Below are 11,649 nucleotides of genomic sequence, written 5' to 3'. Positions count from 1 at the left end.
TACAGCAATGTATCAGAAGTGTTTTCAATAAAATAAATTGATGCGAATTCCTATTTAGGATAACTACTGCTGATGTAAGAGGGCTAACGGAAACGTGTTGGTACCCGGAAATTGGAGAATGATTTCAATGTGGTATTTACTTTGTTTTTGAGAAGGACAGAGAACGGGTAATGGGGTTAAGCTTCTCCCTAAAAGTATTTGCACATTCAGAAGTTAAGCATCCAACGTAGAATTTATGATGGATACGTAAGCGTGGTGTGAGTACTAATCCTTAAGTCCAAACAATGAGCAATATCTCAGGTTGGCATGAAAACTTCTTAGCCTCTATAATTACTCCTCAGAACACTTCACATAGAAGTTTCATTTTTAAACATCAGTTTCAAATTTACATTGAAACGAGTTTAACAAATGTCTTAGCCAATGTTAATCCCCTTTGTGAAAACAATAGTAGTTATTTCCCTGACTAAATCCCTCATTAATGCACTTTATCACCCATGCTTCTGGTTCTTATATATGATCGATCTCGGCTGATAATAAAAACTAAAATATTTCTTAGTCTTATAGTCTCTCCAACATTCTGGTACAGATAGCATCGATATTCAAAATCAAGAAGTGTTCTGCTGTTGAACAAACTCCCAACCTTCTAGCTGTATTCAATATCCACTCCTTCAAATCAATGAAGTTTATTTGCTTCCATTCAATGTCCTCTTCTTCGAATGAACAAAATTTATATGCTATTCCTGTTAATTGTCTTCAGAGGTGCAGGATGTTTCAGAGACTGCTGGGAGTCATTGGGGTACAAGTAAGCACATGAGTTGTGTTCGGGTAGCTAAGAATAGGAACAGGTGCATGTATACTTGCGTGTACACCAATGCTAGTAGTTTGGTAAATAAATTTGATGAATTTGAGGTATTTCTCAAAACTTCAAAGGCAGATATTGTTGGGATATCAGAGACGTGGTGAGACACAGATATAAGGAATGCAGAACTGGAATTTGGGGAGTACAACATCTACAGAAAGGATAGACTGGATAGGAAGGGAGGAGGGGTTATGCTATTAGTTAAGAAATACATAAAATGCAAGGAAGTGAAGCCAGTCGACATCGCTGGACAGAGCAGTGTTGAGTCAGTTTGGTGTGACATAAGCATTGGGAGATCAAAATTGAGAGTAGGAGTGTGCTATAGGCCTAATGACTCTGATGAGTATAATAAGATATTGTACAGGGAAATAGAGTGGGCCAGTAAATCAGAGAGTCTTATAATGGGGGATTTTAATTTCTCAGATATTGACTGGAATCTGTGGGTTGGTCAATCACACACTAGCAAGGCTTTTGTAGATTTATTGGATGATTGTTTTCTACATCAGCATGTTCAGGAGGCAACTAGAATGAGTAATATTCTTGATCTGATTATCAGTAGTGTTTCTTCATGCATTAAGAATCTGCGGATAAAGGAACCACTAGGTGGCAGTGATCACAGTGTGCTGAAGTGGGATTTACTCAAAGAGGTAACTACCATTAGGGGTAAAAGGAAGGGTTATTGCTTCCGTAAAGGCGACTACGATGGACTGAGACAGTATTTATATTCTGTACAGTGGGATCAACTGATGATGTTACCAACGGCAAAATCAAAATGGGAAGCATTCAGGGAACTTATCTGGACTCGGGGGAGATACCCATGGACTGGAGATATGCAAATATGACCCCAATTAACAAAGGAGGATCAAAGGCTGACTCAAGTAATTATAGACCTGTGAGTTTAACTTCTGTTCCAGGAAAATTAATGGAGTCACCGGTTAAAGAAGCACTGCAGGATCATCTAGACAAGACTTCAGTTACAGCTCGGACACAGCATGGTTTTGTTAAGGGGAAGTCTTGCCTGACCAATTTGATTGGATACTATGATGCAGTCACAAAAGAACTGGATGCAGGGAATAGCTTTGTTATTATATACTTGGATCTTAGAAAGGCTTTTTAAACTGTTGCACATGGAAGACTGCTGCACAAATTGGAGCAGTGTGGCATTGGAGCAAATTGCTGCTATGGATAAAGGGATGGTTGAGGGGGAGAAGGCAGAGAGTGGTAATCAATGGACACTGCTCATCGTGGACTAATGTTATCAGTGGAATCCCTCAGGTTTCAGTGTTGGATCCATTATTGTTTTTTTATAGTTATAAATGATATTGGTGATAGTATATCAAGTTTAATGTCCAAGTTTTCAGACGATACGAAGTTGGCAGGGTTGTCAAGGACTGACACTATGCTGCTGCAACAGGATCTGAAAAGGTTGAACAGATGGGCTGAGAGGTGCAAATGAAGTTTAACATTGACAAATGTAATGTAATGCACTACATATGGGAGACAGCAACCCCAGTGCAACGTATCAACTCTGTGGTTCTACAGTGATAGTGTATAGTGTGTTTAGGGACTAACGGCACCAGGATTTTCCGCCACCTCCGCGTAGTATACATTGTGGTGTGATACAGAACACTGTAGAAGCCAGAAGGTTTAAAAGTGTATGGATATAGTGGTGTGTAATGTTTTGTACCGTTGTTCATCTGGTCTTTTAACCGTTAGGTCTCAAATGAGACCAGATAGTGGTAGAGAATGAAAAGGACCTGGGGATAATTGTGCAAACAGATATGAAGTTCTCTGAGCAGTGCACACGGGCTGGAAGAGTAGCTCATGGTGTCTTGTCAATGATATACAGGAATTTTTCTAGCAGGGATAAGGAAGTGTTATTCCCTTGTATAAGGAAATGGTCAGGCCACACCTTGAGTAATGTATACAGGTCTGGATTCCTCATTTCAAGAAGGATGTAGAGCTGCTGTAACCAGTACAGAGAAGGGCAACAAGATTAGTGAATGGAACAAAGGGTGGTTTGCTCTTACGAAGAAAGGCTTAAGTTTTGCAAATTACAGTGTCTGGAGACTAGGCACCTGCGAGGTGGTCTGATCGAGGTGTATAAGGCTTTGAATGGTTTGAATATGCTCTGTGCTGATGCGATTCTTCCTCTTGCTCAGAATAATCACCTGAGAGTGAGGGCATAAATTCAGATTGAAGTAAGACAGATGTTCGGAAATTTGCCTTTCGCAAGTGGGTAGTTGGTTGGTGGAACAGATTTATATCTCTTGTTGTGGAAGTTGATAGGCTAAATAAATTTAACACTAACCTGGACAGGTACTTCGAACGAACGGAGGGGTGAAGTGGAAGGGTTTTTTTTTTTTTTTTTTTTTTTTTTTGGCTGATGCTGCGTAAGCTTTCTTTCTTGCATCAAATGCCTCTACTAATGCTAATACACTTTGTCTGTTGATAGCGTAGGTCATGGGAGATGCTTAGCGCCAGTTTTATGTTCCACAAACAAAGATTTAACACATCTATCCGGGTGTATTGAAGAATTATCATCTTAAAGCATCGTATTGTTTATTGAGAAGCAATGTTTGCATAATGGTTGACATTTTTCACTCAGAATATGATGGTAATCAGTGGCAGTAATTCGCCCGTACGGCATGATGATAGGATAGAAGCAATCGCAATATATTGCTGCCCAGACCTTTTATGCTATGGCCTTCCTTTTTTTCACATTTGGCACAAGAGGGGATGATACGATTTCTTTTGGTATTCTTCAAACATAAATTTTATGCGATGTAGAAAAAATTGTGAATGATAATTGCCCTGAAAGTACGATATGTTTGCAATCATCTTCTACAGATTTTTGCTTCGTCATTTCAGATACAGCAGCTGTAAATTCATCAAATATTGTAGGGCCGGTTTTCTGGATGACGAAAGTGTGAATTTTAGGAAGTTTTGCTATAATTATTAAAAGAACATGCATCTGATGTCCCTCAAAATTTTTAGTTTGAAAATGTGTCTTTTTACTGAAGGATGGGAAAAATGCTCTGCCTTTTTGCTTTGATATAAACTAGCTTCCTTGAACGAGTTTCTGCTATTGACATATTTAAGGGAAAAACAAATTTTCTTTTTCAAACAGCAAAAGTTTAATGTTTAAAATAATGCCCATTTTTGTGAAAGAGAGTTAATATGTGCTGAAATGATCTTACCTTTGGAAGTCTGCATCTGAAAATATATTTTTTAATTTTCGGATTAGATTTTTCGGAACAAGAAAATATATGCGTGGGAAAATTATCCGAGAAAAGAATCCCTTTAATTTTGAAATCAAACGAAACAGGCCCCAGGTTTTAATTTCAGTATTTCATAGTTAAGAAAAAACAAATTAATTATACTACTCCATGTGCAATTATTTAAATCTTTCTTTCAAACGTGCAAGGAAGAAAAGTGTTTTTTTTTCGAAATCTAAATCTCATATTCAACTAAATAATCAGCCAATTTTGTTGGTGCTTCAGTTTTGTGTTGAATTCCCCCCGAAATCAAAGGGGAATTAGTTTTTGCTAATTTCATGGGGAGGTTTAAAATACAAATCAATTCTTGCCTTTTCAAATTTATAATATATAATAATATTGATCATTTCTGTAATTATGTGAAATGTTCTAGAAAATATCATGGCTACAATTTCTTTCTGAATCAATATTTCAAGAAGAGGTGGTATATTCACCGTCCCTATGCCCTTAATGCATACGTCACTCATTCCTTTTTTCAAAGGTTGAGGGATTATGCATAGCTTCTAGTGAAGAAAAAGAAAATGAGACATTTTTTGTTCCTCAGATATTTTTTTCTAATTTAGCTGGACAGCAGTGCTGAGAATTTAAAAAACCTTTAATAACACATGGATATGTTAGAAACAACTCTGTATATTATGAATACTACAATAAGAGATAATGAGAAAACAAAATAGGAAATATTTATTATTTAACATTTGCATGCTAATATTCGGTTCACAAAATCCATATTACTGACAATAATTACTGTTTAATATCCAAATCATGCAAATTATATTCAAACGTTTAAGTATTATGAAGATCTTATTCATCTGTGGTTTCTTGTTGCATGCGTATCAATCACATCATTTAATCATTTTTCCAATAACTCATTTGGGCCTCAAATGCTGAACTTCATGCAACGTTGCAATGTCAAAATAAAAATTCATATTTTTCTGAATGGCAATTTTACACCACGGGAGGTGAAACTTACTCCTGGTCACCTCATTGGATTCAATGCTAAAGAATTTTTCCTTGAAACGTTTGTAGTTCAAGTGGTTATGTACAGCATTTAGGGGGTAAAATAGTCGAATATTTTTTCTGGGATTCAGATTTGCCCCCTCTTTCCTCTAACCAAACTAACAAATTCTTCAGCAGTTTCCCGAATTATTTTTCAACTGCTCGATCGGACAAAACAAAAACTCGGTTATCTTTCTTGAAGTGATTTTATAGTTTTGTTTCAATCGGTCCATGAAAATTCTGCAGCAACTGATATTTGAAATCGCATCAACTTCTTTCAGCCCTATTTTTATGGTCCGGTTGACAACAGTTAGAAACAGTGAAACCAATTTCGAAAGAGAATTAAACAACAGTGCCAAAAATCATTTTTAATTTTGCATCCAGATATTTACCCTTCCTGCTGTCTTTCAACCATTTCACCAATGCATTCACTTAATTTCTCATGTTAGTGAATTCATCTTCTTGTCTAAAATATTTTTTAAAATCTGTATTTCTATGAATTTATCACAGAAATATCATCCGCTTTGCACAATAGCAATTGAAGTGTATCAGAAGCACAACATTGTATACGGTATTGCTGGTGTTATTAGAATTCATAACTTACTCAAACCCCTTCCTTCCTCATATCGAGGACTTCATACAAAGGCTTGAAGGTATTTGATAATGTTTTTATAAGCAAGTGCACAAAGAGGTTGAAATGACCTTTAGCCATTATAAATTTTGGGAAAAAGAGGAAAATTTCAAATGCATCAGATTAATTTTCACACAACTGCTGACAGGTTAATAAATGGAAGAGCTTGGAAGTAATGAACAGAATTTGCATATTATCGAAAAATAAAAGGAAAGATTTAAATATTTTCAATGAAACCTCTCTTCAGCAATTCAGAATACATAACTCCAGTTCCGATAAGTGAGTTCTAACGGTTACTTCAATCACCAGAAAATATATAATTTCAAAAATTGAGCCCACTTCAGTTGTTTTCTTCATTGGAGGGCGATAACGATAATTCAAATTCTTTAATACCATTATCAAATCCTGTATCTGAGCTTTGATAATTCAAACCCGGATTAAAACAAAAACAGAATTCACAACGGAGGATTATAACTTGAATGAATAGCATTGAATTCGGTGGCAAATTTTTTTATCTACTTTATATTTGGTTATTAAACATCGTTTTGAAGTTACTCAAAATTTCTAAAAGAATTATCTAACTGCTCTATCCATGTCCAAGTATATACACCTTTTTCATTGGAGGCTTTTCTTTCTTGAATTTTAAAATAAGGAATTTTTGATTGTCTCTTTCTTGATATCTTAAGGATCAATTTCATTTTAGTTGGAGACTATTTAGAATAGTCTCGAACCCAGTGGTCAACATTTTCTGGCTATAATTTTTTCGAGGCTTAAATGCATTAACCCGGTTCATAGTACGAATACCATATATGGTCATCAAATAAGACAGATTCAATAATTGGCTTAAAATTTAGAAGGGAAAGAGCAAGCACCATATTTGGAAATCAGTTTAGAGGGGCGTTCTTATAAATAGCGAGAGAATAGTCCACCTTCGGTTCTTTTTCAAGATTTCTGCTGTATTGAAATCATCATGGCTCGTATTAAACGCACCTGTATTAAACCTAATGGAGGAGACGTCCCAGAACGAAGACCCAAAAGACCTGCTCGAAAAGGTGCTTCTGATCGTTTCAGACCAAGTGCTGCTGCACTTCGGCTAATTCGACAGTATCCGAAATCTCGTATTCAAAAGTTCCAGGGAATTGTTTATCACTTACCCAGAGTTTTGGAGTTTCTTCGTCTTTTACAAAAAACTTCTGAGCATTCCAACCGTGCAAGGATCAAGCCTGAAGATATCCAGCTGGCGAGACGTATTCGCGGAGTCCATGTTTAAAGCAACGAAGATACCTGCATTCAAAAAACGGCCCTTTTTAGGGCCACAATTCACGATAGAGGGATTCCTTGAACGTACACGTCTTTTTGTCATTAACCAAATTCCATTCATTTAATCCTTTCGATTTATTTTCTTTTAATGAACTTCTATTCCGTTTAAAAAAAATTATTTAAAAATCGAACACCCTGAAACGAAAATAAGTAAAAATTTTACAGTTGTAGCATATCGATATTAATTAGCGTAATTCACAATTTAGAAAGAAAACAAAATTCATTCTTAGCTGAAAATTTAAGAGATATTCTCTCTTAAAACGACATATATTAAAGAATGACGATGTTCCTGTAGATTAAAAATGATTTCTTTTTCAATTTGTTACACAGGATTATTACAAACATTAACAATATTTTCAAAGAATGAAAATATTTGTAATATATTTAAATAATTAATTTAAATAGTTAATAATATATTTAAATTGCAAAAATAGCAAAAACTAGTTTTTTTAATGAAGAAACCGCGCAGTGAATATATTAAATACATTGCAGAAAATGTCAAATATGACATTTTGAGAGTAAGAATGAAATATTTGATAAAAATTGTCGAAACCAGTCTGTATAATCTCGCGATCATCACATGCTTACTGTAGTTAAACATAATTGCATAAAACGCGAATTTTAATATAAAATCATTCTTAATGAGTGATAATAAATAAAAGTATGTGGAAGTTATAATTATCGATTTCGATATAAGAAAACTTTCCCATAAATCTTCAAAACGTTTGCAATATTGATGACGTGAGATTTATTAGTATTACTAGAAAGAAAGTTTATACACCATCAGCAAGTAAAAAAACATTTCACCTATCCGTTCCCTCCATTGCATTTATTCGAAATATCCATTTCCACAACAACAGACGGGTTTGCTCTGCAGTCAACCGCCCATTCACTGTAGGCAAACGTCCGCACATCGGTTGTTCAACCATCCTTCCTCAGTTTGAATTTATTACACACTTGTTATATTTATGTCAAGCGCGCAGTCTGATCAATCCCATAATCATTGAGTTTGCTTAAACACCTCAACCTGATCTGCTAGCAGTTCTCTAAGGATTTACTTAGATGATATTCAGCGTTTATCACAAAAGCAAATGCATACAATCCACATTAGAATTAAATTCGACTCCGAACAGATAGAATAGAAACAAACAAAGATAAACCTTTTCAATTTATTTTATTCCCAATATGAGAGAGTGCAGAGCATGGCAAATTCATCGGACACACCGAATTGAGCATCGGGGAAAATTGTTTTCTTTTTTTCAAGAGATGACAGTTTCTTTTCTCTCACTGACAATTTTTATGTTCTGAAAAGTTACATCGTTTCTATGGAGAATTACATACACATGTCATGGGTCCACGCTCCGATTCAGCAAACTTCGGCAAGATTTCAAATTTTTTCATTTTAAAATGGAAAAGAGAAGTAATCTGTTGTTTGAATGTACAAAGAATGTTGCTACCCATGTGGAAATTTTAACATTTGTTTATTAAATTCTCCAAGTTTACCAAAAAATGTGAAAACGTCATCGAATGTAAAAATTTTATCTTGAAGTGTTTTCTTTTTTATCCGCAGGTTTTCATTATGTTGCAAGCAGTTAGTGTATGGCCACCGAGGATATTTCCTGGTGAAGGTGGAAAGTGTCATTTCCATGGAGAGAATAAAAGTTCACCGTCCTCTATTTCTTTAACTTTATATGGAACTGAGAATTTCCACTATAACTAGACTTTGTATGTGTTTCTGGAAACATTAGAAAAAGGACTATCTTGCAACGCTGGTATACCCATGGATTATGTTTTATGCAAAGGCAGTCTGACCAGTAAAAGAAATGTTTTCGTAAATTGCGTGGTGGAAATTAAATTACTTTCTAATCATGTAAAAAAGTAGAAAGGTACACAGAGGTGTGCGATGAAGCTACATTCAAACCCAACGAAATGCTCGTTGTCACATAGGGCATTACAAATTCTTCTTTTAAACATTACCTTCAAACTCATTGTAAAAAGAAATGTCCTCGATATGAGGATGAAAGTGGGTTGGGTAATTTATAAATTCTAATAACAGAAATAATACAGGATGAAACGTTCTGTTTATGATGCACTCCAATTGTTACTGTGTGAATTCGATATATTTCTAGGATAATTCATAGAAATACGGATTTAAAGGATAAAATGAATTTCTGGACAAAAGAAAACAAATAAAGAATTCGAAGTAAAGAATTTGTTTTCCCCTTAAATATGTTAATAGTAGAAAATGAGGCAAGGAACCAGTTCGTATCGCATCATCGAAGGAAAAAAACCAATGCACTTGACCATCCCTTCTAAAATTTAACCAATTCTTCAAAATAACACAAAAGTTAGTTTTCTGAATAAACATTTCAGGAGCATTCTCTGTTCATAATGATAGCCAAGGCCTTTTTGTCAATTAAAAAAGCACACCAACCCCTAAAATGAACACGAAATGCAGATTAATACAGATCCAATCGTTACCCACTGGGAAAATTTCTACACCTTCATCTCAAATACACCTTTTCGCATTGAAAAAGTAAAATCTATAGACTAATTCGGTAACTTGCAGAATAAAAGAAATAATTTTATTATCAGAATTAAAAATATAATCGTGTTGTATAATAGGATTGCATAAAATATGTAAATATTTTTAATAATATATAACTTTTGCATAAAAATATAATCCATTGAGAGTAATTTTACAATGTTTAACAAACATGACACATAATGTGTCATATTTCCAGTGCCACTTGGAAAACATTTGTTCTAGATTAGTTACTGGAATGTTGATTGGTTAATGGGCTGCAGAGCTATTAGCCAATCACCACTCACGGCTTTCAATCTTCCCACCAAGTTTTGGAAGAGTCGACTTGTTTATTGCGTATAAATAGATCTGAGTCGGCTACTTTCAATTCACTTGGTTTTCAGAAGTTCCAGGACTCCATCGTTATGGCTCGTACTAAGCAAACCGCACGTAAAACCACAGGAGAAAAGGCCCCGAGGAAGCAGATAGCCAGCAAGGCTGCTCGCAAGAGTGCCCCCTTCTATGGGTGGTGTAAAGAAACCCCATCGTTACAGACCAGGAACCGTTGCTCTTCGAGAAATTCGTCGTTACCAGAAGTCAACGGACCTGCTAATCAGAAAGTTGCCGTTTCAGCGCCTCGTTCGTGAGATTGCCCAGGAATACAAAACTGATCTTGGCTTCCAGAGTGCTGCCATTGGTGCTCTACAAGAAGCCAGCGAAGCTTACTTAGTGGGATTGTTCGAAGACACCAACTTGTGTGCAATCCATGCCAAGAGGGTAACCATCATGACTAAAGATATGCAGCTAGCTAGACAAATTCGAGGAGAACGTGCTTAAATTAAAGCAAAAACGGCCCTTTTGAGGACCACCATATTGTGATAAAGGGATTACATGAACGTACGTTTCTAAATAACATTTATTTTCTATTCTGTTCTTTCCTTCTTACTCTATTTGATCATACCATTGTTATTTCTAAATATTTTATAATCTCTCTCAGTTAGAGTATAAAATTAAGTTACAACTTATAAAAAAATTAAATCTAATTGAATACGTTAAAAGATTTTTCAAAGTGAATGTTTAGAGGTCTTTTAGATATAAGGTCTTTTTTAACCAGTAAATAATAAATAAAAATATATGGAAATTATGAATTTGGACGAAAGAAAACTTCCCCCAAATGAAAAGTGTATTTTATTAGTTTTACTTGTGGCAAATTATGCCACCAGTGTTACCAATAAACAATAATAGAAATTATGCAATAAAAATCTTTCATGCATCATTTGCTTATACAGCGTCAGCCAAAAAAAAATAATAATTTCACCTTTAGAATAGCTCCAATAGTTTGTCTAGTTCTTCCTTGAATTTATTCAAAATATCTATTCCCACTACAACAGATGGAAGCTGAGTAATCGACCACCATTCCGATGAATGCACTTCTGTTCTGTAACCATCCTTCTTCAGTATGAATTTATGACCTCTCATATGCATAGTGTTTGAAGTGTTTTTTCTGTTTATCCCCAATTTTTCATTATATCACGAGTAGTAATAATGTTCAGTTCATGGATGTGAATACATCTTGAAAGATACAGCAGAAGTACAAAAGCAGACAGAGGTCTACGATGTAGCTACATTCAATCCGAACAGAATGCTCTTTGAATTATGGACAGATATACTAAAAAATTGACTTTTTCCGAGGTTCAGGTGATTATAAAATTTTTTGTTATCATCAGTTTTTTTTAATTCCAATAAAGTTCGGGGCTATACATAATGAATAAATGAACAACGTGCTTTACCACTCAGACGCCAGTTTGTAGAATTGCGGTCCTCACCACACCACATGGAAAAGACCTGAGTTCGAGCCCCGTCGATGAAGTTGTGGATGAGCCTTTTTGGCAACGTGGATTACTGCGTCGGCTCAGGTAGCAGGGTTTTTCGTACAGAAAGGGACAATCGACCACACAACAAACGCAATTTACATACAGGAGCAATATGGACTTAGTTGCTAATCCGCCTAAAACCCAATACAAAAAAACAATTAAAAACG

General features: G+C 35.2%; 1 pseudogene; it reads left to right on the top strand.

Moving 5' to 3' along the window:
• The first annotated feature begins 10,033 nt into the window (after window positions 1–10,033).
• Window positions 10,034–10,445, top strand: LOC150078761 (histone H3.3 type 2-like; annotated as a pseudogene).
• The last annotated feature ends 1,204 nt before the right edge of the window (window positions 10,446–11,649 follow it).

Source organism: Mastigoproctus giganteus, chromosome 10 (genome assembly GCF_048544385.1).
Source record: "Mastigoproctus giganteus isolate SK-2022 chromosome 10, ASM4854438v1, whole genome shotgun sequence".
Classification (NCBI taxonomy): domain Eukaryota; kingdom Metazoa; phylum Arthropoda; class Arachnida; order Uropygi; family Thelyphonidae; genus Mastigoproctus; species Mastigoproctus giganteus.
Note: the sequence above shows the minus strand (reverse complement) of the source record. Positions and strands in the feature narration are given on the sequence as shown.